We start from the raw sequence: 24,342 nt of genomic DNA, 5'->3' as shown, positions 1-24,342 counted from the left end.
TTGAAGACCTGCAGTTCTTAATGGACATAACAGTCCCAAGGAAGCGGTGTTCTCTACTTCTCATACACTTGAATCTCATGGTTGTGCTAAGTTTGTGAACTTCTCATGAGAGGTGTATTTTTCTTTATTTGAAGGCTTTCATGTCTCTAAATCAGATATCCCAAATTGAACAATAATATTCGATTTATCCCCCACATTGTGTCTCCATATGTTTTAGGCTCGTTTACAAAGGTTGACCAGAAACTGGAGCCCATGGAAAGCATTAATTTACATGACTGCACTAATGGATCTTGAGGACAAGTGACTATATTTAATACCAGATCCTCTGAATAAAGGCCACTGTAATGCTTTGCTTATGATACATACTGTCATTTGGAATATTGTCTCATATGAACAAAGATAAAATATAATTTTAATAAGCACTACATTCTACATTCAGTATTGTTGGGTACTTTTAAGGATATCTTCCATTTGTAGCATGAGTGGGTAGTAAGATTTTTCTTACTTTAAAACAAAGCTCTGTTGTCAAGAGATTTCTAATTTATTTCATAGACAAAAAAGAAAGGTTAAACTTTTGTTCATTATAAGATAGTAGAAGCTGCTTTGAGAAAGGAAGAGCTGCATCTACTATATTCCCTGTAAGACATATGATTTGATTCTTTAAAAATAAAATCATTTTGGGAGCCCAGCCATGAATTAGAACCTAACAGGCATCTGCAGAAATATCTCCTCCTGAGCCAGCTCCTTCCAAGCACGCCAGCATTCTTAAGTATCTGAGAAGCCTAGGTGATGTCCGCACATAGCTAATGTTACTGGAGGTCTAGGGCAAATAGAAAGGGCTTCGGTCTGGTGGCTTCTTTCAGAAGTTTGGTTTGGATTTATAATCCATTCTTAGAAGATAGGAATATGTTCTCAAAAACCAGTTTCTGGATTTGGGAGGGCAGGGGTGGAACATGAAGTCCTGGATTGAAAAACTCATGTCCTCAAACTACCCTGCTGGACCAGTACCAGTATGGAAGGGGGCCTCCAGAGGTGGCTTCTTAATTAGACTGCCAGCACAACAGAATTGAGATGGCTATGGACTGAAGAGCAGGAGATAGAGTTTCTCGAACTGGCTTTCTCATTGGTTCATTTGTGTGTTTCTTTGGGAAAATCATTTAACCTATCCAGGCGTCTGTTTGCTCATTTGGAAAAGTGAGAGCGTGAGCTCTGTTCCCTTTCAACCCTTCGGATCTCCATGGGCAGGACGGACTCTGCCCCGTGAGGCTGTGCCTCACCCCTGGGATGACCCTGGTTGCCTGTGCTTGCCACAGAGAACAGCAGTCTGCCAGCTTCTAAGAGAGAAGCTCCTCCGCTCTTAAGTGAATCCTTTAAAAATGTTAAAGCAGCATCAGATGGGAGTGCTATCGGATACCTTTCTGATGATAGATTTAGTGCCTTTCTTAATGGAGATTCCAATGATTCTTAAAAAGTGAGCCTGAAAAAGAAGGCTTGAGAAGAATTTCTTAAAACTTCATTTTTTCTCAGCTAGAAACCTTTTCTACATAGATCAGTTTCACCTATGCAGCAGCTTGTTGATTTGAAACATACACAATTGGCCCCTTAACATCTAATTCGCTCAAGAATTTTTGGATGTAAGTTTTCATAAGTTTCCAGGAAGCTACCTTGTAGTATAACCAGTTTCCCAGAACCTAAGACAAATTAAATTAATCATGCTAGAAACTAAATAAAAGTGTCCTGTCGGGGCCTGTTTGGGCAAGCCCCACTGCTCCCTCCAGTTGGCCAAGAGCAAAAGAGCCTCTGGAAGGGCTCAGCTGCCACCCACCCCGCACAAGAAGGGCGGTGGGATCCTGAGCCTCAGCGTGGCTTCGTTTCAGTTCACTCTTCAAGCGTTCTATCAGAATCCAGAATCTTGTTCTTTTGTAGGAGAAAACAAACAGCAAGGACAGGTTTTGGCGACTTTACTTACAGGTAAGCGGGAGTGTCAAACACGAGCTTGGTACGACCAAGGCTTTGCTTTCTTTGATGGTCATCCCACAGAAGTCTCTTGCTCCTCTTCCTGATTTGCTGGGCACCTTTCCCCATCCAGCCTCCTGTTCTGCACATCTGTAATGCATGGGCATCTCTGTATGTACGGGGGCATTTACAAGCTTTGGAGAATGCGTGGGCCTGACAGCACCTGACACTTGATTTGTTGTTACTGATTTCTTCCTCAGAGTTGCAGAAACTCTCCCCATATGTGGCTGAGCCGCTGGAAAGAACTCTGCCCTTGCCATGTGTTCCTAATCGGTGGGCTCCCAGCAAGCATGGAACCTAGCCTGCCGTTGCACGAGGCTGAGTTGGCTCCCAGGCACTGTCATTTGATCTCTCCCCTGCTCTCATCCGCGATCGGGAACTGAAAATATTTACTTTGTGTTGGCTCGACAAAAACCAGTAAATAGCAGCCTTTGCAGGGCCCAGAACACACACCAAAGGAGCAGAGGAAGGAAGGTCCAAACAGCCCCAGTTATACTTAGAAGAGGGAGTGTTCTGAGCTGGGATGCAAAACCCAGAGGCAGGGTCAAGTCTCAGGTTTCTTTTGCCTCTGAAGTCAGTTATTTACTGACCGGGGCTTTGGAACCAAATGAAAGTACGACCACCCCTGCCCCCTCGCCCTCATGTTCATTGCTAAATCTCTTTTGGGAAATGCAGCTGTAATGGGTTTTCTGATCATTTTCTCTGTTTCTGTTATGAGATTGTTTATTCACTCAATCAGCCATTTAATACCTTTTTACTGAGTAACCCCCATTTTCTAGGCTTTATTATGGGTGCTGGAGACTCAGTAATGAACTATAGGAATCTCCATCTCAAGATAATAAGTCAATAGGATAATTTCAGATTGATTCAACTAATAGGAAAGAGACAACCTAGGGGTTATTTATAGAGAAAAACTGTAGAGTGTTGTTAGGTGATTATACCAGCCTTCCTGACATACTATTTGACTCTAGACCTAAAGGAAAAGAGGCAACCATGCAAAAACTGGTAGGCAGGTGATAAGGCAGAAGAGACAGTAAGTGTAAGAGAAGAGATTCATGTTATGATAGAATGGAAAACACATTAGAGTACCAGGGACCACATCAGGGAAAAGAATGGAGTAGAAGATAACTTTATCACTATCTCTGCAATATATTTTTTCAAGCTGATCCTTACTACCATCTCATCAATTTTGTATTCTTACACCTGTTTAATCAGGACCATAAAACTAAGGCTTGATAATAGCACATGGATATCTTGAAATAGAGTGGAAGCAAAACGAAGTGCTGCTAATATCTGCCAAAGATGAGGTGAAGTGGTGCAACCCAGGAGGCCTGGGGACCCCATTGCACATGACCACAGAGCACCCTGCTCTACACCAGGTAATTACATCTTCTATTTCTTTGGAATCCCAGTCTTACAGAACTCCAAGTCATCAGTGTGGCACAACTCTCCAACTGAGTCCAGAGTCAGTGTAAGGTGGCAGTTGGCATCATGCAAGATGGCGAGCACAGAGTCAGGGTCTGTGGGACTGGAGTGGCAGTGCTGCCTCAGCCTGCTCAGCCTGTGTTCTTGGGAAAGGGACTTGTCTTCCGGAGCCTCAGCTTCCGTGTCTGTTAAACAGAGATGGTAACACCTAGTTCCCAGTTTAGATACCATGACGTAATATTTGAAAAAATTCCCTAGCATATTTTTAAAAACTGTCTGGTAACTCTTACATCTCATTACATGAATCGTCCGCTCATGTAATCACATGCAAATGAGACTGCAGGGCATAACCACCAATGGTGGCTTCCCGTTTGAGGGTTTATCATTTGAGCTAAGTTTAAAAACCAGTGGTAGGTGAGGACTGTGAGAAGAAAAATCTCTGAGAGCACTCCAGGGAGAATCAGTTAGAAAAGAGAACAGCTTCTGCCTCTCGAGTAGAGCTGGCTGGAAAATGGGGACACAGTCAGACACGGTGCAGGGAGGGGTGCCAGGCACCCCGCAGCCCTCATGAATTTTGTCTCTCTGTCTCCACCTGTCTCCAGCACTGTTTGCTGGCTCAGTCGTGCCTGCTGTGATTTCCTCCTGGGGTCTCCTTAAAGATTCCTTCTGGCTCCTGGTATTATCTACCACGTAAGAACCATACTAGCAAACACTGGGTGATTCAGGACCATTGGATTCATGGGGTCTGTCTCTTCTTTTGTGAAATGTTTTATTTGTGCTAAAAAATCACTTTAGTTTCATTAAAACATTAAACCCCTTATATGATTCTATTAGTATAATATCTTCATGCACAACACAATAATTTTTTTTTTTAATAATTATTTTTTATTGAAGGGTAGTTGACGCACAGTATTACATTACATTAGTTTCAAGTGTACAACACAGTGGTAGAACATTTATATACATAATTCTAGGTTCCAGCTATCACCCTACCAAGCTGTTACAATATCTTGACTATATTCCTTATGCTATACATTACATCCCGGTTACTTATTTATTTTACCATTGGAAGTCTGTCCTTTTTTTTTTTTTTTTTTTGTGAGGGCATCTCTCATATTTATTGATCAAATGGTTGTTAACGACAATAAAATTCTGTATAGGGGAGTCAATGCTCAATGCACAATCATTAATCCACCCCAAGCCTAATTTTTGTCAGTCTCCAATCTTCTGAGGCATAACAAACAAGTTCTTACATGTAGAACAAATTCTTACATAATGAATAAGTTATATAGTGAACAGTACAAGGGCAGTCATCACAGAAACTTTTGGTTTTGCTCATGCATTATGAACTCTAAACAGTTCAAATATGAATACTCATTTGGTTTTTATACTTGATTTATATGTGGATACCACATTTCTCTCTTTATTATTATTATTTTTAATAAAATGCTGAAGTGGTAGGTAGATACAAGATAAAGGTAGAAAACATAGTTTTGTGTTGTAAGAGAGCAAATGTAGATGATCAGGTGTGTGCCTGTAGACTATGTGTTAATCCAAGCTAGACCAGGGCAATAAAACATCCACGTATGCAGAAGATTTCTCTCAGAACAGGGGGGGTGAGGTTCTAAGCCTCACCTCTGTTGATCCCCAATTTCTCACCTGATGGCCCCCCTGTGACTGTGCCTGTTTTAGGTTGTTCCTCCCTTGAGGAATCTTACCCGTCTCTGGCTAACCAGTCATCTTCCGGGGCCATACAGGGAAATGTGAAGTTGGTAAGTGAGAGGGAAGCCTTATTGTTTGAAAAGGTTAGCTTTTTACTTCTTTGCATATTTATGCCCTGTGGCTTCTATGCCCAGCATTTGTCTTGAGGTATCTTTACCACTTGGAAGAATTATGATACTCGGTAAATTTGATATGAGGCACGAATTCTATTTAAGGGTTGTAATTAGGAAGGAAGAAGAAAAGCTATAGAAGTAGCAGGCGGAAGAAAACATGGGAAGATTGATTATTTCTTTGACATATCTTCTTGTAGAGTAACTTCAGCATGTATAGGTTTTAAGCTACTACTTAAATTGCGCACACACATTAACATAATAGGAGTATAGTTACATAACCAAAGCATATCTGTAATTACCAGCCATCTCCAGTGAAACCAAGAAAACCAGTTAGGCACCTTAGGCATTTGTGAAAACTTATCTATGATATGGTGGATATTGTCCAACTGAACTTGAACAGTCTGAGAGAAATCAGACAAATTAAAACAACCCATTCCTGGGGACTGTTCACATGCCATATGTTCTTTTAACAGTAAATAGTCTGTAGTTATAAGACTTTGGAGCGCTACAATTTGCACTTCTCCAAATTCTTGGTTGAGTTCCAACAGTATAGATCCAGTCAAATTTGTTGTTTTACTGTATGCACAGGCCAGCTTAGATATCTCCTTCCTCATTCCCATGGCAAGTCCAGGAACTGGTGGGATGAGTGCATCTACAGCTGTAGCAGTGCGTGGATCTTTGTTGGGGTTTTTTGATGATCATCTTCTGGCATGAGTCTTCCAGAGAGTGCAGATGTTGGAAGTTCTTTTTCATATCGTATCTTAGTTCATTTTCGGGGTAGCCCAATTAGGCTTTGATCCTCTGTATAAACACAAACAGACCCTTTGCCTACACTTTTATATGCCCTTTATACCCTTGTGTAGAACTCGTTGGAGGTTACCACACAGGAACTTTTTTTTTTTTTGCTTTGTTTTTGGTATCCCTAATCTACACTTACATGACGAATATTATGTTTACTAGGCTCTCCCCTATACCAGGTCTCCCCTATAAACCCCTTTACAGTCACTGTCCGTCAGCATAGCAAAATGTTGTAGAATCACTACTTGTCTTCTCTGTGTTGTACAGCCCTCCCTTTTCTCCTACCCCCCCATGCATGTTAATCTTAATATCCCCCTACTTCTCCCCCCCTTATCCCTCCCTACCCACCCATCCTCCCCAGTCCCTTTCCCTTTGGTACCTGTTAGTCCATTCTTGAGTTCTGTGATTCTGCTGCTGTTTTGTTCCTTCAGTTTTTCCTTTGTTCTTATATTCCACAGATAAGTGAAATCATTTGGTATTTCTCTTTCTCCACTTGGCTTGTTTCACTGAGCATAATACCCTCCAGCTCCATCCATGTTGCTGCAAATGATTGGATTTGCCCTTTTCTTATGGCTGAGTAGTATTCCATTGTGTATATGTACCACATCTTCTTTATCCATTCATCTATGGATGGACATTTAGGTTGCTTCCAATTCTTGGCTATTGTAAATAGTGCTGCAATAAACATAGGGGTGCATCTGTCTTTCTCAAACTTGATTGCTGCATTCTTAGGGTAAATTCCTAGGAGTGGAATTCCTGGGTCAAATGGTTAGTCTGTTTTGAGCATTTTGATGTACCTCCATCCTGCTTTCCACAATGGTTGAACTAACTTACATTCCCACCAGCAGTGTAGGAGGGTTCCCCTTTCTCCACAGCCTCGCCAACATTTGTTGTTGTTTGTCTTTTGGATGGCAGCCATCCTTACTGGTGTGAGGTGATACCTCATTGTAGTTTTAATTTGCATTTCTCTGATAATTAGCGATGTGGAGCATCTTTTCATGTGTCTGTTGGCCATCTGTATTTCTTTTTTGGAGAACTGTCTGTTCAGTTCCTCGGCCCATTTTTTAATTGGGTTATTTGTTTTTTGTTTGTTGAGGCATGTGAGCTCCTTATATATTCTGGACGTCAAGCCTTTATCGGATGTGTCATTTTCAAATATATTCTCCCATACTGTAGGGAACCAATAATTTTATATGAAGAAAAAGGGGCCAAGAGAAGCTAGTTAATTTCTCCTGCATTTCTTCAGTCAGCCATCAAAAATGGTTTTTCTTTGGATTAAAACAGCAGAGGATTTTCTTGTCTTGGAGGCTTTAAAACATCAGCCAGACTATCATGCTTCCTTTCCCTCTTAAAGAAGAATTAACATATGAAAAGTTGTTTCACCTCATTAGTAATCAAAGAAATAACATTATTGTATATGTCAATGTAAAAAAGGTAATATCACTTGGTAACGATACAGTATACAACACCAGATGCTGGCAAGAATGGGGGAAAGGAGGAGCCTCATGCTCCTAATGACACTATAAATGTATATAGTCTTTTGGAGAGCCATTTGCCAATACCTGGAATACATGGTGCATACCCATCCCTACCTAGCAATTCTACGTCTAGGTATATATCTTAAAGAAACTCTTGCATCTGTGCGAGAGGAGACATGGTATAAGAATGTTTAACGAAGCATGGATATGATAGTAAAATCTGTCAAAAATCTAAATGTTTGTTAATGCAGTAATGGCGAATAAATGATAGTACAGAATGGATTACTATAGGGCCACCAAATAAACAAATTAGATCCATAAGTATTACCTTGGGTAACTCTCAAAACAGTGCTGAATAAAAAGGCAAATAACATAATCTTATCTACAGAATCATGCAATTTGTGTACATTTTAAAAAGACAAAACTGCTGTTCTTGGGCACAGATACATGCAGTGAAAGTATAACAACATGACTGGAAGGGCCACACACCTAAGTCATGATAGTGGTGACCTCCAGCAGGGAGGGAAGGGTGAAGGGAAGGGATTGGAGTAAAGAGGCGAGCTCCAGGTAAGAGGACTTCAGCTGCCATATTCTCATTTCTTTCATTTAAAATAAACTGAAGCCCAAATGACAATATGTTAGCATTTATTAATTGTGAGTTTTAGGTGTTTAGGTATGCAGGTGTTTATTATACCCTAAACCCTTATGACTTCTTTTGTTTTTTTTTTATTTTTAAAAAATTTTTCATTAAGGTATGATTGATATACACTCTTATGAAGGTTTCACATGAAAAAACACTGTGGTTACTACATTTACTCATATTATCAAGTCCCCACCCATACCCCAATGCAGTCACTGTCCATCAGTGTAGTAAGATGCCACAGAGTCACTGTTTGCCTTCTCTGTGCTACACTGCTCTCCCCATGATCCCCCACACCATGTGTACTAAACATAATACCCCTCAATCCCCTTCTCCCTCCTTCCCCACCTGCCCTCCCATACCCCTCCCCTTTGGTAACCACTAGTTCCTTCTTGGAGTCTGTGAGTCTGCTGCTTTTTTGTTCCTTCAGTTTTGCTTCGTTGTTACACTCCACAAATGAGGGAAATCATTTGGCATTTGTCTTTCTCCGCCTGGCTTATTTCACTGAGCATAATGTCCTCCAGCTCCATCCATGTTGTTGCAAATGGTAGGATTTGTTTCTTTCTTATGGCTGAATAGTATTCCATTGTATATATGTACCATATCTTTTTTATCCATTTATCTACAGAAGGACACTTAGGTTGCTTCCATATCTTGGCTATTGTAAAAAGTGCTGCGATAAACGTAGGGGTGCATATGTCTTTTTGAATCTGAGAGCTTGTATTCTTTGGGTATACTCCAAGGTGTGAGATTCCCGAGTCAAATGGTATTTCTATTTTTAGTTTTTTGAGGAACCTCCATATTGCTTTCCACAATGGTTGAACTAGCTTACATTCCCATCAGCAGTGTAGGAGGGTTCCCCTTTCTCTGCATCCTTGCCAGCATTTGTTGTTCTTAGTCTTTTCAATGCTGGCCATACTTACTGGTTTGAGGTGATATCTCATTGTGGTTTTAATTTGCATTTCCCTTGATGATTAGTGATGTGGAGCATCTTTTCATGTGTCTGTTGGCCATCTGAATTTCTTCTTTGGAGAACTGTCTCTTCATATCCTCTGCCCATTTGTTAATCTGGTTATATGCTTTTTGGATGTTGAGGTGGGTAAGTTCTTTATGTATTTTGGATGTTAACCCCTTGTTGGATATGTCATTTACAAATATATTTTCCCATACTATAGGATGCCATTTTGTTCTGTTGATGGTGTCCTTTGCCGTACAGAAACTTTTTAGTCTGACGTAGTCCCATGAGTTCATTTTTGCTTTTGTTTGCCTTGCTCAAGGAGATGTGCTCAGAAAGAAGTTGCTCATGCTTATATTCAGGAGATGTTTGCCTATGTTGTCTTCTAAGAGTTTTATGGTTCCATGACTTACATTCAAGTCTTTAATCCATTTTGAGTTTACTTTTGTGTATGGGGCTAAACAATAATCCAGTTTCATTCTCTTGCATGTAGCTGTCCAGTTTTGCCAACACCAGCTGTTGAAGAGGCTGTCATTTCCCCACTGTATGTCCATGGAACCCTTATGACTTCTTAAAACATGAAAAAGATGCTGCATTTGCTTGTGCTAACTAGCAGTCTTCCTTCTACAGTATCCACTGCCCACTCACACGTAGGTTACCTGTCTGACTGTTCACCCCTGAGCCTTCACTTTCTCTCTCTAGCACATTGTCCTGTTTACCACCTACTTAGCACCTATTACTGTCAGGAAGTGTCCGATTGCTTGCCTTTTAATCTTCTGTTCCCCGAACTTTGCATCAGAAGGGAAGCTCCAGGAAAGCCAAGCCCCAGCTGGCCACCTTCTCGGCTGTGTGGTGAGCTGGAGAGCAGCACCCAGTGCATAGTAGGGCCTCATCTTTTAAATGTACGAATGCTGCTTTGGAAGACAAAGAGCAACTTGCTTCCTCACCTCCTCCATCTGTTCTTAGATACAGCTATCTGCAGCAGGTGCCAACTTCCCTCAAGGTCAAAATGGAAAAGCTTTCTGTTTGCAGAAAGGAACAGAGATGAGGTTATACACTACTCTTTACCTTTCTTATTACTACATTTTCCTACTAAGGAGAAATGCATTTTCCTACCTTGGAGAATCACACTAGGACATGACTCCAACTTGCTTGCTTCCTTCCCTTGACCTCTTTTCCTCAGCCAGGGTCTTCCTCACAGAGCAGAGGCCTGCTCTCCCCAGTGGGTCACAGAAGATTCTATAAGCCACTCAAGGACTCTGCTGCTTAAAACTTCCAAGGGCCTCAGCTTTTCTCTGAACATTTAGAAATGTATTACAATTAAATAGGGGATAGGGTGAGTGAGGTGGGTGATGGGAGTCAAAAGTCACAAACTTCCAGCTATAAAGTAAATCCTGGGGATGGAACATACAGCATAGTAACTATAGTTAATAATACTGTATTGCATATTTGAAAGTTGCTAAGATAGTAGATCTCAAAAGTCCTCATCACAAGAAAAAAAGTTTGTAACTACGCATGGAGATGGAGGTTAACTAGACTTATTGTGGTGATCACTTGGAATATATATAAATATCAAGTCATTATCTTGTATACTTGCAACTAATAGAATATTATATGGAAATTATGTCTCGATTTTAAAAATAAAATGAGAAATTTTTTAAAAATCTTAATATTGTGACTTTATCACTTAAAAATAGAAACCACGTACTTGCTAAAAATTATCTTATTAATCTGTCTGCCCTTCTATTACTTTTTGCTATTCCTTATTACTTTAGGTAGACACTACCCAGTTGGTCCACTTATATCTGTGTTATTAAAATCCTATTTAAAGTTCACCATCTATATAAAACATTGAACCATTTTTTAGGGATAATATTCTTCATGTTATGAGCAGTATCATTATAATAATGATATTCATAATATTTACCCCATTCATCGGAGTCTTCTTAGATTTGTCTCAAAAACATACACCAGCTAGAGCTCTATCTTTATAAATGTCTTTAACAAAAAACGTTAAGGTGCTTTGCATGAGATGCATTATTTTTCTGGCATGACCCTTTGCTTTAAGTACAAAGTTGTGCAATTACAAGTGGAAAGAAATAGCATGTGGCTCTTTAAAACTTTCAGGTGTGCAATTGTCTAGTTTCCATTATCAGGACCACTGAGATGCATGTTTCTGAAGATTCTGTCTAGAATTCTCTCCTAGCAGTAAGAGAACAGATCAGAGTCCCCTTGCAACCTGGCCCTGAACCACTGAGAATGAGGAAGAGGCTGGAGCAGAAGGGCCATTTGTCTTTGTTATTAGGAAATAAATCAACCTTTGTTTTCCTGGCCAAACTCAAGGAATGTCATTATTACCAAATAAATTGTGTCGTTACAAATCAATCAAGCCACGTTTCATTTAAATGTGAATCACTTTAATTGTCTGGGCTTCAAACTTGATTCCACCCCATGGAAACAAATGATTTGATACATAGATCATTCAAAGTTTTTTACATTTGATACAGAATTTTCCACAAAAGCAAATTTTGTTTTGTTTTTTAACTTAGCTAACAAACTCATCATTCAATATTCTCTCTTAATGAAGGGACTAGCTCAAAGCTTTCCTTGTGAGTGTAAGACTAACTTGGCAAAAAATTAAAGCCTGTCTGCCTCAGAATATGGCAAAAATCACATACTCAGAGATACCGTGAGTGAGGTATCTATGTCTGACTATCATTTGCATGTTTTAAGATCTATCCTCTAACAATGAAAACAAAACAGAGATGTAAGTCTTCACAGCTATTTGGAGAAACTTTCTGAGGACTTAAAGACAGAGTGGATTGATGCTGACCTTTACCAAGTTTCAATATACTTTTTGCTGAACAAGGGACATTATAACTAAACCAACCCAGGTTTTAAGTTCTGCCATGGGCATTTTCATATGGCCATAATTTTATTAATGTATAGTTACAGGCAACATCATTCTGAACAAATGATGTTGCCCAGCTAAAAGATCACCCCATTTCCCCTCTGATTTACCCCCCAGGTTCTCACACTGTCCTTTCTCTGTGACCTCTCTCCCACCTCTGACCTCCTCCCCAGTTCTCACCCTGGCTTTAACACTTGATTTATGATGGGCCCATGGAAGGGTCAAGCCTGCTTTTATGGTTTGCTTAAAATATTTCTTTTAGAGTGAGCATCAGAAGTGGTCTTCAACCCCCGCTAAACAGTTACCCCAAGACCTCAAAGATCTTCCTTTATTGCCCATCATGGCACCTTATTTATATCTTTTGTACTTGTAAGGAGCAACTCATTAAATAAGGAAATTTTGAAACTTTTACCAAAATGGGTAGCTTACAAAAGATGTGGGATTTAGTTTTTTTTTTTTCCATTGAGTATGTCTGAGCATGGATATGTAATTCAGGGGTCCAGAGGAGTGAGGAAGAGAGAAGGAAAAGCCACTAAGAATAAGTTTAGCCCTAGGATTATTTCTTTTACGGGATCTATTTTTCTTTGAGCCTGACAGTTTGATCTTCACTGGCACTGCAGCCCCAGAGCTCTTGGGCACACTCTTAAATTCATTGCCTCACCAGTAAATTTCACCCTTTTGTTTAATTTGACTTTCTGTCCTGGCTTCAATATACTAATTAATTGCCAAGTTTAGAAATGTCTTTTAAAAATCCTGGTTACTAGAACTTTTTTTTTTTAATTTTGAAGATTCTGAAGAGAGAAAGCAATCTGATAGGAATACAGCTATTTACTTGTAAACGCATATACAGTCTGAAAGGCTAACTAGCACCTACGTAAAATTAGGGGGCTTAAACCAAGATTGCTGGCCTAAATGTGAATACAACCTTAATGTTCTAATTTGTATCTTAACATTGAACTTTAGATTGCTGTGAAATATTTGCTACCTTAGTGAGCTTTTGTTAAATAACACCATATGATACTTCTATAGGTGGCTTCTCCAAACTTACTGATCTCCACCTTTGTTGGTCATTAAAATGTGATTTATTTGCCTGACATTTTTAATAGGGCAAAGCTCAGAGGTTTATAGCGATGGCTTTCTCAACTTCCATGTTGCCTTCGGCTGCTACCAGGATACACAAGCTGTCAAGATGACACACTCTAATAAGCAGCCGGCTCTTTTTTTTTTTTAAACTAAATGGCAACCTCTACATATTTGAAGTGTTTTACACCTATTACATAGCAATGAATTAATTTTTCCCATTTCACCCCTCTCTTTCATGTAAAGCTAAAGTTAGTTGTCTCCCCCTCCCCCCATTAAATGCTGTCATTTCCTTAGTGCAAGGCTTGGCAGGACTCCAGAAGTGAGCAAGCTTGAACTGAAGGGTCCGCTGCCAAGAGTTGGTGGGATCTTAGACAAAAGAGTAGGTCTCTGCCCCACTGCTTTCCTCGGTCCGGGAAGAAGCCACAGCACCAACCAGGAGTCGCTCATGGCTGAGATGGCAAATCCAGCCATCCAAGGGTTACGGACCCAGTGTATGAAAATAACCCACATTACGGGGCCACGGCCTATATGCTAGCCTCCTGGTCTTTGTGGTGATGACTCTTTATGAATGGGAACAAATCTGTGTGCCCACCATCAAATTTAGATTCAGACTCCTGGATTCTCGTGCCCAACAGAAATTTCAGGGGGCAGGGGACGAGTAGAATATCAGTGGCAGGGGCCATTCAGATGAACCGAGGGTGTGGGGCTGGATGCTTGCCCTGGATTTGAACCTTCTGTCCACTGGAGCCACGTAGCTCCTTTCCCTCCAGTTTCTTCCAGCAATGCCTGTCTAATTTGCATGTGTTTTATTAGTAAGGGCTGAATAAGAGAAGGAGGAGGAGGAGGGAGAAGAGGAGGAGAAGAAATAAAGTTTTTTTGAAAGGAAGAGCTACAGTTCTTCTGATTTTAGCCTTTTTAATTGGTCACCACACCATATATACATATGGTGCAAACCGAGAATATTAGCATCTGCCAGAGGTTGTTTAAGTCAGAATCCTTTCTTTCACATTCACTTCAAGTGTGGGCACATGTACACAGCCAGAGACACCAAGAGATGAGGCAAACCTGACTCAGTTCTATGCCAGGATTTTTCTTTGAGCCAGAAATGAGTGTATTTGAAATCCGTTAAGATGTGTCTGTTGTAGGATACCAGGACTCTCCTGGAATTCTTTCAGACTGATGCTCTCAAAGCAAAAAATGTGGTACCGGTACTCATTTCATGATGAACCGTATGCCTCATGTGCTTTTCATCTACCTCTTCACTTTCCGTTCTTACTTCATTCTGGCAAATGAAAGTCCTGGCCATGTCCCTGGTCACCATGAGGGAGCAGGTGTAACCAGGACAGCTCCCTTCTGCTGCAATGGGCCCCTCTTCAGTGGCCGCCCAGGAGCAGGGTGACAGCGGAGGTCTCCGATTTTCAGGAGCAGTGCTGGTTAACACTTGCTTCCCCCAGTATGGATTAGCAGCGGCCCCTTGTCACTCTCAAAGTTGTCCTTGAGAATGACGGGATCCTCAGTCCTCCTTCCAAAGGGGCTCTTCACAGATGTGGAAGGGGAATGGAATTCCACTCTGGACTCACCTTCTCTCCCTTAGTGGTGATGTGTGGGGCAGAGAAGACCATTTCCTGCGTTTCTGAGTCGTGCAGCCCTGCAGTTGATTTTTGGCTCAGTCCATATTCTTTAGGTACATGCACTTGGAGAAGTTACTTCATCTCATGGAGCCTCAAGTTTCTTGCCTTTGAAATGGGATGAATGATAACCATTTATAACAAATGATTAAATCATAAACTGCCCATTATCAGTCCCTAAATCAGGAACTAAGTTAATGTCTCTTTTCCCTAACATCTGCCTCCTAAGTTTAATGGCCAAATCTTCTCAGTTCTAAATTATGCTCTTCCAGTTACACAACAATGTTGAGAGAAGTAATAAATCTATGGCATCATGAAGGTCAAGGACTGGATTACTGTTTCCTGTTCTGCCATTGGCTTGACCCCAGCAAACCATTTGCGAGTTGTACAGGCTGTTTAGTAAGTCTATGCAACAAGGATCATGATAGCAACAAACACAGGATTTTGAACGACAGAGCAAGTATTTAGTGACCAGTTTTTATTAAATTCCACCATGCCAGAAAGTGCACTGTATGAGTTAGAAAGAGAAGAGATGACTTGTTACCTGAAGGGATTTGACATCTAGTTATAAATAGACCCAAAAGCCTCCTGTTTCTCAAACTTGGCACCACTGACACTTGGCCCAGGGACTTCTCTGTGGTGGGGCTGACCTGTGTATTACAGACCATTAAGTAGCATCCCTGACCTCAACCCACTAGATGCCAGAAGTACCCCAGCTCAGTTGTGATCATCTAAAATATCTCCATTAGGGCCAGCTACATAATTTGCAAGGCCCAATGCAAAATCAAAACGTGGGCCCTCGTTCAAAAAGCAGAGGGAAAAAAGTGACATTAAAGGTAGTAAAATACATAGCTTTTTCCTTCCTTCTGTGGACTCTCTCTCTCTCTCTTGACATGCCATCGTGTTTTTAAAATTTTGTTATTTAATGTCATTCCAACAAATTCTAAACATTTTAAATTATGGGCATGAATTTTACTGTTTATGCTGCAGGATATCATATTTAATGTAAATATGAGAGGATTTATATTATATGCAGACTCACCTGAATTATAAAACTCACATTCCATTCCTACGAAAACAGTGAAGATGTACCAAATACACACACATACTGTTCACACTCCCTTTAGCTCACTGCTGAGTTAGGGAGGTCAGAAGGGAAAAGGAACTATGGATTGTTCTATCTTTCCCTTTTCTTCTACATCATCATTTGCAGGGTAAGTGGTGAGCTAACGCAGAGAAGCAACATGAAGAAGAAAGGATATGATGCTTCCTTGGCCATTTGCATTTCTTAGAATGACATGTTCTTTCTGCACTCAGAGAAAGTTCTGGTTCAAACAGAAAGCTTAGCTTGTTGGAGCATGCATGCTCCAGTTCACTCAGTAACAGGCAAAACACACTTAACTTACCCTACCTTTAAGTCTTGCTGAACTGCTTCTCATCACAGTGCCCCCAAAATCACATGCTCATGGGACATAATGAATGTGGGGTGTGAGTGGGGTGGCAGGGAAAGGCTACCACACTGACTGCACATTTCTCCCCTGTTCACGCACATGCTCCATTGCTCCATCAGACTTCACCTACAGAACATAAGTTCAAAGATAAAATTATTAGCAATTATAAGAGGTGATAGAGGAGCATTAAACCAGGCATATGGCCCTTCTAACCATGGAATCTTGTGAGAAACATACTTTGCACATTCATTAACTGCATACTGGTCACTCAACGTTTCCTGGGTGGCAAAGTTATCCCCACTGAGAACCATTGAGCTATGGTACACAGTACACTGTGCTTTGGGCCACCATGAAAAATATAATCATAATGGACTTAAAATGTGTTATTTCAGACAGAAAGGAGCAAGGAAAGCCTTGTTGAACTGGCAGAGTTTGAGTGAGACCTTTGAGAATGAAAGTTTGGAAATTCCTTGAGCTCATTCACCTCTGATATTTTCTTTATTCTCTTGGGCAAAATATGGTTTTGAAGGTGTTTTAACTTTTTCCTAATGGCTGTCAATTTGTGCAATGCCAATAAAGAAAGAAATTACAACAAAACTTAGCTAATTGTACTTACAATTGTACACTATATATTTTACTTGTGGATGAGCAATTCTAAGCAATTCTGTACTTTCCCAGGAGATACACTGGGAAATCCAAGTTTCTCTATTTCATTAATCATAATATGGAGTAGACAAGGTTGTACAACTGCCTCTTTTTTTCCAGAAGTCTAACTGAAAGAATAATAATTAACATTAGCACAGGAACCCAGGTCATGCTGAAGGCTTGGAGTGAACATTGGGAGTAAATATTAAGTTGAAATATGAATGTGAGAAAATCAGATAACAAAGTTAAGCATCCTTTCCTCCTCTTTGAGGATTCTCTGCACAACATAACAGTGTAGATAGAGCAATAAATAAGCGTTCGAGATACTCCAGTTTAAATCCCAGCTCCTTCCATTTACCTTTCTGCATCTCTGCTTCTTAATCTGTCCCAATGGTAATTAGTCCCATTTTGTACACTTGCAAGGTGGTGTTGAGAACATTAAATATAATAGTGTGTGGAGGAGCTTTGTGAACTACAAAAAGTATATGATTATTTAATAATCTGTTGTTACTAATTACATCAGAAGGATCTGAACACCTATATGTGCAATCAGTTTTTTTCTAGATTGTTTCTGAAAAGACAAGTTGTATGCATTAGTCAGGATACATAATGTCAGTTGCTGTAACAAACAACTCTCAAATCTCAGTGACATAACACAAATGTGTTAATTCCTTATTCATGCTTCAGTCTGATGTAGGTCAGATGGCTCTCCTGTGTGATCTTCCTCCACACTGTGAGTCAGGGACCCAGGTTTCTTCCTCCTTACAATGACCCCCTTCTTCAATATACAGCTTCCACAACTTCTGTAGCATGGGAATAGAGAGAGTTTAGAGGCTCATTCAAGGTTTTCTTTGGCCAGTCCTAAAATTAGTTCACATAACATTTACTCACATTCTATTGCCTGGAATGCAAATGGCTCAAATTAACTATAAAGGATACTGGGAAATATAATCTTTGTGTGTGCCCAGAAAAAGGAAGGTAAGGACTTGCATAGCCTCTGTCACATTTTAGGAATAATATGATGGTCCAATTTTGGAAACAATCTTATTTTTACTTCCTTATAGACTAGATCTGACCAAGAAAAATTTGAGGAGTCATTGTTTATCACCTTAATTAATGTCTAGTTAGACATGGGTTTGAGTCCAGGCTCTATCTTACTAGGAGGGTGAAGTAGGATGCATAATTGAGCTAGCCTTCAAGAAAACATTTATTTAAATAATATTTAATTATACTAATGAAATAAATGATATTGACTGTGTATTGGGCACAAATCTAGCCATCATGTGGAGGTCAGTACACACACATACACACACAAATACATATACATATACATATATATTTACACAATATATACATATATATATATATATACACACAAAAAAACATATATATATATATTTATATTTATCAGGCCCAAACCCTTATCCCAACCCCAGCTCCAGGAAACATAAAAAGTTAGGGAGTGAAAATTACACCAATAAAATGGCAGTGACCCAAACTGGGAAATCCACAATTAAGTGCCGAGTCATGTTTCTGACTCTAAAGCAGGGGCTGCAAACTCAACCCAACTGCTGAACTGATCTCACTTGGTTTGGACCATGCAGCGCTTTGTTTCAAAAGTCTGAACCAACATTAAAAAAATTAGATTTTGTTGTCAAATTCTCTTGGACACATAAAAAATCTGGCAACATTGGGCTGGCGTTCCCCATGGTCACAACGGATGGACCTGCATGGCAGCTGGCCCTTGAGGTGAGACATGTATCTCTTGTTCACCACAGGTGCCACCCCTCCCTGACAAGGCCTCACAGCAGGGAATCATCAATTGCCATTTGTCATGTGATCACAACGTTCTCTCCTTGAAGAAATATTTCTCTATTATTCTCATATCTTTATGAAAATTAGAACAAGGAACTTTTGAGTTCCACAAAATATGGGAGACAGGTATCTCTTTGTGGGGTTGGAGGACATTCTCAGGCATTAACTAGGCAAAAAGTGTGTGTCTGCCTCCAAAACATACAATCTATACCTGCTTTACATCCCCCGCCTGGCGTGGTAGACAGTTCCCTTTGAAAACAGTTTTATTGAGGTGTACTTTACATATCATTAAATTCCCTCACAATAAGTGTACAATTCAAAGACTTTAGTGAACTTTTTGAGATGTGCAACTGTTACCACAGTCAAATTTTGAGAGCATTGCCATCACTGCAAGTATGACCTGGTGCCGGTTCACTGTCATTCCCTGCTCCCACCTCTCTGCCCACAGCAATCACTGATCTGCTCCCTGCTCCATCCAAGGCACATCTGAGGTTTCCAGACCATGCCCTGACAGCCACAAGCTATTCAGAGGACATCAGTCCTGTCTTACATAGGAAGGACTACTTCATGATGAAGGTAAGACTTTTGACAGTTTGTACAGATGATGATAAAAGAGGAAGGTATTATAGAGTTACTATCACTTTTTGCTTAACAGCTATTTGCAACACCAGATTCCTCCATGGAATAATGTCACTAGAGGTCTAAAAACTGGCTTAGGTAAGTTTTCTTTGAATTTATGATATATTAGGTTGAACTTTTAGGAAAAAGTATAAATGACATTATATGATTACATTGATGCTTTTCATTGTTCTTTATAAATAAAACAATAAAAATGGATCATACACAAATGAACGGTCTCCAAATGGCCTTTTCTTCTCCTCTTGCCCTAGTGGGGAATCAGAGGTCCTCAAGGACCCAAAACAAAACATCACCTTCATGGAACTATCAAAGGTGATGCTAGGTCCCTATAAGCCTTTTCTTTTCAGACCTCAAAACATTCATAATCTATATCTCTCCGTAGACAATCTATTGAATTTTCTTCTGTGACATTCCTTGTGCTTTTTATGTTATCCTGCTCTTATCTTTATATAATTTAATTTGACATGTGTTTACCATGTAACCCTGAGTGTCTTTGTTTCTTTAATGTTAAAAACAACTGTAGTCTCTTAAACATTTTTGTATTCTTTGCATAAAACCTTTAACCTCAATCATTCCTATAATAGATGTTTAATAAAACTTGTGGAAGAATGCATGTCATTGCTGAATTACATCAAGGATTATGATTCACTGAGTCTGCAGCTTTAAATGCAATAAAAATAAGCTGAGTTGTTTGAGTCAATAAAGATAGGGTTTAGCAAGGATTTTTTTCTTTTTCATCATTTCAGCGAAGATCACTGAAATGGCCCCAAAACAAGAGGTTGGACTGCTCATTTATTATCTTAACTGAATTAGATCAACTGTTTAACTTAATCCATTGCTCACAGTGCAGCCATTTAATCAATTAAACAAGGAAGTCCAGCCTGCCACTTTTCTATTGCTTCTGGGTTTTTTGTTTGTTTTGTTTTTGCATTTTTTTTCTTGCTATATTGGTGTCCCCCTGTGGCTTTATTTGTGCCTGTCTACATTTCCATTCCCCTTGAGTCTCTTCATCTCTCTCTTCACACCCCCGTCTCCCTCTCCTGTGTCTCAATCTCTCTCTCTCTGTCTCTTTCTCTGCCCTCTCAATTTCTCTTCCTTTCTCCATCTCAGTCTTCCTCTCTTTCTCCTTCCACCTCTCACTGCCCCCTCTCCCTGCCCCCTGGCCATTTGCCCCTCTGCTATGGCCTCTGTTTGGTCCTTGCCTGTGACTGGCCCTTCAGAGTGAACATCCTTGGAGTTCAGGGACATGTGCAGAACGCTAGCCCTGATTTGCCTCCCATAGCTCAGGACATCATTTGTGGGTTCGAAATGGGTCATATGAGACATGTGGGCAGCCTTCAACTTCCTACAGAGATAAGATATTTTTGTTAATAAAATGAAAATAAAAAAAGTGAAGAAAGAACAAAATGAAAAATAGTAAACGCTCCAAACAGAAAAACTGAAATATCTCAAAACACATGGAAATGCGACATTATAAAATCTTGATCTTTGCTTTAACCCAGATGGAGTTTATCTAAGAAAGGACATTTACTTGGAGTAAGTCTATATATATGAGCTTTAATTCTGTATATAACTCATTCTCTCCTTTTTTCTTTTTAATGTTTCTCAAAATACAAGGACAACACATTTTTAAAATCTGTAAAATCATTTTTTCAGGCCAAGTTTACAACCTGAATGGAGAAAATAGAGTTTAAATAGGATTTATCTTTTAAACACTTTATCGTCACCCAGTCTTGACACTTTCTCTCCATCAAGACACGCTGAGATCTTGACAAAAAGGTTTCTAAAATAAGCAAGTGTACCTTCCTGGAGAAAACAGTTACACAGATGTCACACCCTCACCCCACAACAAGACTGTTCCCCCAAACCCTCCAGCTTTCCCACTGCTTCATATTCATTAATTAGTCTGAGGTTTCCTCCGTGTTTCGTTTACAAAGCCACTTAAACCCACGCATTCATTTAACATATTTATGACCCCCGTTTTCTTTCTGTTCTCTGAGACTGTACCGTAATTGTTCCCGGACCCGGGGCTGCAGCGAGCCTGCCCCGCTGAAAAGAGCCAGCATAAAGAAGGAAATGAATGTGTGCGGCTCAATACCGTCAACAAAACAACTGGGTGCAGTTTGGCCCCTGCCCCCCCCCTCCTCCCGGGGTCACTTTAATTGAGTGGAGCCTCACCCTCTATTGAGTGTATGGGAGACTATTAACTCTTAACAACGCTCCGTCTCAGGTTATTTATTTATTGCTTAAATGATTTGTTATTGCTACTTGAATTTAATACACCCTCTGGGAACCAAGATGGCAGCATCATGTTACAGAAAAACTACAAGTTATTTTAAAACTGTAATAGACGTTTTATGAGAGCCATAAAATCTTTCTGAACAAATAACTTACGATTAGTCAGAAACTTCAGCAGGAGATCTGTAAAATTCAGGATCCTGCAGAACAGTACTGTACTTGTGTGTGACTGTCTGCATGTGTGCTGGGGAGGACAGGGCCGCAGGCAGGAGGGAAGCCTCAGAGTGACTCCGGTGAATTATTTCATATTGCTTGTGCGTCTTGATTTAAGTCATCACACTTAGGGGGCAGAGGGACTTGGGAAATGGTGAAAAGGATTCCCAGGAAAGATAAACTGCATCTGATGAGTACATTTCAGGTGATCACCTAGGGGTTTTGCTATTAACTGAAACCACTTCCCAGCTAGACACCAGTGTGGCCCACTGTGCAGTGCTGCCCAGCTTAGCTGAGTCAGTAGTTACCAGGAAGGATGGCATCTCCTTGGGCTCTGAGTCCCAATCACATGTGGATTCTTCAGACCTTTACAGGAGTGAGCAGAACCCATCACTGAGAGGCTTGGTCCATCCCCCTCCCTGGTCCAACAGATCTTAGTACTTTTGACATTGCTTTCAGGTAATAATAGAAAAGACTTCGGCTATAAAATCCACAATTCTGGGAATGGTATGTACCAGTTTACTATTTCATGGGATGCTGAGTGGACGTGTCCCCCAGGGCCCCTGCCTGGATTGAGGGCCTCATTCCCCCGCTGTGAGTGTTGGCTGCTGGTGCCCATGGCTGCATCCCTCAGAAATGCTTTTGGCAAGAGTGAGGCTGCCTCCCCCAAAGTAACCCAGACACATTAAGAAGGTATGAAAGCCCAGCTTCCTTGCCTCAATTCAGGACAACTCTAAACAGCCACTCCAGTTCCAGAACCACCTGTAGGACCAGCTGAGGCCACTGTTTAACCACATCACAGCCCAGCTTCTCCCTCTGCCCCATCCAGCTTCCCACACCTCCCGACAGATGCTGATCCCGAAGACACTGGGCAGTAAGCCCAGCCCACACTCGGACTTTCCCAGGGGGACCTGGCCCAAGACAGGTGCTCCCTTGGCCTTTGTTGATCCTTTAAGACAATCTGACACCCTGAGGAATCACCCACTTAGCCCCAGACCAGTGAGCCCCCAGGTGGTTTCTTAAATTGCACAGGAATGTTTTGATTTGGCTTCTAACCTATTTTGCTCTGATTTCATCCCTATTAAGTTCCAAAGGTTCAACTCTGAAACTCCCACCAAATCCTCTGGCTCCCAAACTCTAGTTACATATTTCTGTTTATGCTCTGGCTTTTCAACTGGCTCTGACTCAGTGCCCCCATTCTGTACTTGGAAGTGATTTTTGTAGCCAACCATAAGAAGTTCCTTGGGAACTTCTATATCCATGAAGATCCCTTCATCTCCAAAGAGGGAGATTTGTTTCACTCAGGGGTGGTAAGACTACTGTAGGCACACAGACACAGAAGTTTTTATACTCACAGATCCTTAGGAATAGGAGGCATGGCACAGCACAGCACACTGAGCCACCCAGGGCAGCACCAGTGTTGGTCAGGAGGCGGATGGAGTGGGGACCATGTGGACAAGGGCCTCTGTTGTGGTTTGCACAGGAAGAAGCCAACATGCAGGTTAAACAGGTTTGGGGTTGGCTAGTTTGAACATTTTCAGTAGGCTGTGGGGCACAGGGCCTGTTTCTAGCTGTCTGGTACCCAGCCCTGGGGGGATGCTGGCCTGGAATGTGAAGGTGGCTCTGGATTGGCCGGTTTGCACACGAAAGGCACAATCACAGGCAGATCATTCACTGTCTCTGGGACAGAGCTAGCACTGAGGGGCAGTTCCCCCACTGCCCCAGAAGTCAAAGCATCAAATATGGAAATGGAAAGAGGTGATTCTTAGAGGGGATGAGCTAAAATTGCCTCCTTGTCATTTCTACCCAAAGCTTCCTGGTGCAGAGCTCCGGTGCTGGACAGCAGTAGCCTGGGCTTCCCCTTGATGGGCTCCCCGCTGCTCAAAGCCAGCCATCTCCTTTCTCTACTCTTCTCTTCCATTGTTGGGTCATGACTGCAAACTCGTCTCCCAAATTCATCTCACTTGAGAGACACCGGTTTATCCTTTCTTTCTCCTATGACTGTAGATTACCCATCACATAGTTGAGAACACTCTGCAGTTACTTGTCAGTGCATTTTGATCACTTACATGTGTATCCATAGGTTATATTCCTAGAGGGCAATTGTTTACTCAAGGGAAAGATTAATTTGTAATGCTATGATATTGAGAAACTGCCCACTATTCAGGTTCCTTATTGCTTTGCCCTTAATCTATTTTTTTTGTGTGTATTCTATATCTAGCAAATTAATGTCGTTGACCACCATTCTACTTTCTGTACCTTTATAACATTAAAATAAAACAATGAAAGTCCCCTGCTCTTTTTACATGTTTACACAGTTGAGTTATAATAATTTTACTCGATTCCACTCTAATAATTGTTGCACTTTGTTGTCTGGATAAACAACCATAAGTCATTAATAATCTCTGATTAATGAAAACCAAAAATGCTGTATTTTGATTAAATGGAAAATGAAAAAGCAACCACAGGAAAACAGAAAAGTCAATAACTTGAATTTTGTAGCAGAAGTTGGAAAACTCCAAAATGAAGTGTCATCCTATATAAAGTTTATGAACAATAGTAAGAATTTACA

General features: G+C 40.7%; 1 long non-coding RNA gene across 2 annotated transcripts; it reads left to right on the top strand.

The window, feature by feature from the left end:
• Positions 1-1,778: 1,778 nt before the first annotated feature.
• LOC118922060 (uncharacterized) lies at positions 1,779-23,933 on the top strand. 2 transcript variants are annotated; one of them, XR_008996480.1, is made up of 5 exons: positions 1,779-1,971; positions 2,217-3,395; positions 19,129-19,256; positions 23,128-23,271; positions 23,583-23,933. It is a non-coding gene; the product is annotated as an uncharacterized LOC118922060 (long non-coding RNA). The 2 variants fall into 2 exon arrangements; XR_005028615.2 differs by having other exon boundaries at positions 1,779-3,395; positions 23,583-23,902.
• The last annotated feature ends 409 nt before the right edge of the window (positions 23,934-24,342 follow it).

The sequence above is a fragment of the Manis pentadactyla genome, chromosome 3, assembly GCF_030020395.1.
Source record: "Manis pentadactyla isolate mManPen7 chromosome 3, mManPen7.hap1, whole genome shotgun sequence".
NCBI lineage: Eukaryota > Metazoa > Chordata > Mammalia > Pholidota > Manidae > Manis > Manis pentadactyla.
This window is presented reverse-complemented; position numbering and strand designations above follow the sequence as displayed.